Raw genomic sequence first — 2,847 nt, forward strand, 5'->3', positions numbered from 1 at the left:
TAGCAACAAAAATAAGCAAAACATTTGGCATAATCGAACCAAAACGATATTAGGATTGAAGATGGAAGAATCTATGAATAAGTATTTGTATTGGAAAAATACAGACAGACAGACAGAATCTTGCATATATAAAAAGTAAAGAAAAACAGGATAGGACCAGTCCAAAAAAAGCAGTTTATAGCCTTTAACATTTCACTTATATCGTTGATGTATCTAATCTAGAATTATCGAGATTTAAATATCAAATTCGTTTTTTCCAAGTAATATAATTTCAATTATTTATGTATTTTACTAATTATTGTAATATTTTGACCATTCCATGTATAAATTAATAGAAACTAGAAAAAGCGAGCTTTGTTAAAGTGCTCCTAATAAAACAACAACTGATATTAATTGCAATTTCCCAGCTTCATACATTATGAGACCTCATGTCATGGTCTATTTAAAAAAGGGATAAAAGAGGCAAATGACGTGTAGTTCAACTTAACGATTCGTGTTCCAAAATTACTTTGTCAAGTTATAGGAGTAACGGTTGAAAAGGTTTTACTAAAAAAATCGCAATAAAACTCTCTCCCTTTGTGAACAATATTTTGCTTTCAGCAGCTATATCAGATGGGATGAAAACATCGTTGGCTGACACAAAGATGGCGTTACTAGTATTAAATCCATATGTTAAGATTAACGGTAAAAAAATACGTCTATAAATTTCATAACTTTCTTACTATTAGTTTTTAAGTTATAGCACAAACAACTTTTGTTAGTTTAAAAAAATTGATAAAAAGAAATTTGATATGTTGATAAAACATTGCTTTTTGGTAGTAAAAATACTATTGAAGCCAAAGCTGGGCTTGACAAACATTATTAGGATTTTATCCCAGGAGAATCGAGACGAAATAAGCACCGAGGACGACATAGTAGTGGACTTTGTATTATATAGATCATGAATTGTGTATTTATTTCATATAATAGCTGTGCCGCTAGCTATATACGAAACAATTAACAATTCTTAAGTTACAATTAATTGGCTTAACAGTTATGGGGGGTTGAGGCCAGTGTTTGTATCATAAGAGATGGGGAGCCTAACCTGGCAGTATCATACAGACTTCCCAAAGAGGCTGTAACTGACGATATCATTCCACAAAATAATTTCAGATATCTGGAAAATGAAGTTGTCTGAGATAGCTGAGACCCTAAAAATATGAAAGGAAATATCGTGAATGAATATTTGGGTATGCAAAAGCTGTGTTTAAAGTGGGTGGTGCTCGAGTTCAGAATCGACAAAAAAAATAACGAATTGATGACTGTGAGCAGTGTTTACATATGTTCAATGGTAATAAACCCGAATTTTGCATCGATATGTGACAGTGAATGAAACATGACTCGAAAAAACAAGAATAAAGTGCTGTTTCATCAATACAATGCACCATGTGATGATTCAATGGAAACGATGGACTCTCAATTGGTTCGGCATCCACGATATTCCGCAAATCTGGCTCTAGCGACTTCTCTTGTTCTCAAACTTCAAGAGGATGCTCGATGAGCAGATATTTTGCGCCAATGAAGAGGTTATCACCGAAACTGAAGCCTATTTTGAGGCTAGAGACAAATTGGTATCAAAAAAATGTATGACCGCTATAATCATTGTATCATTCTTGAATGCAAATATTTTGAATAATAAAATTCTATCAAAAAAAGAAATTTTCTATGCTAGCTAATGAATTTTCGTCACATGCTACCATAAAGTCGTCGTGATCTGAACAGTAAAAATATCAGTATATCAAAATATCAATAATTGTTACTTTGCCTATATCGATATTGACAAAAATATCTATATGATATATTATTCCCTTTTACCTATCGCAAATTCACTTTCTTTACTTTATTTCTATGGGTTATAATGTTACCGAGTTAGGTTGATATTTGCTAATAATCCACGAAATTTTTTTTTAAACTACGAATTGTGTACCAGATTTTACATAGGAACGGCAAAATTTTGTAAGATTTTATAAACGTATCGGTAAAGAGAATAGTTTAGGGTCTAAATTATGAACTGTTGTAATTTTCATAAAGATACAAAGAGAGTGATAAAGGAATCAGTATATAATGCTAATTTTTAAGTTATGTAGGCAATGAAAAGATATAATCCAAAATTGAAATTTCACCACTGAATTTGTGAAAGTGTATAAACTAACATTTCAAGCTGACTTTAACGACCACTACACATTTTAAAAGAACATTTAAAAGTCCAGTTAAAACCTTTATAAGTTGGAGACATACTGCACTGTTACCAAGAGTAGGAATAAAGATTCCGTGAGTGTATAGCTGCACAAGGAGACTAACTTGATGAAGATAATATTGTTAACACAAAATAAAAGTTTTGGTAAATAAAAAATTACTTTTCTCGGAAACTTTGTACAATTCTATAACATCTTTTTATTGCCTAATTAATAGACAATTACCGATTATCGCTCTCTTTACTTTCAAACAGATTATAATATTTGCTACTACAATCTAAAATGAGGAAAAATTTTACTGTAAAAGAGTATTAATTTTACATTTCCAAAATTACCGTGAAACCCAACAATCCATAATTTCTTAACACTAACAATACAAAAATAAATAACGAACAAACAGATTGTACCAACACCAATGTCGCCGATACAACGATATTAAATTACTGGCCTTTATGTCTTTGAAACTTGTTACAACGATACAAGTTTTATTAAACATATTTAAAAATACAGATCCAATGTAAAAAGTTTTTAATATAACAAAGTTTCCTAACAATCATTTTTCTGTTTTAAATAAAAACTACTACCTTTTGATATCAGGCATTGACTGATATAT

This window comes from Diorhabda sublineata, chromosome 3, assembly GCF_026230105.1.
Source record: "Diorhabda sublineata isolate icDioSubl1.1 chromosome 3, icDioSubl1.1, whole genome shotgun sequence".
Lineage (NCBI taxonomy): Eukaryota > Metazoa > Arthropoda > Insecta > Coleoptera > Chrysomelidae > Diorhabda > Diorhabda sublineata.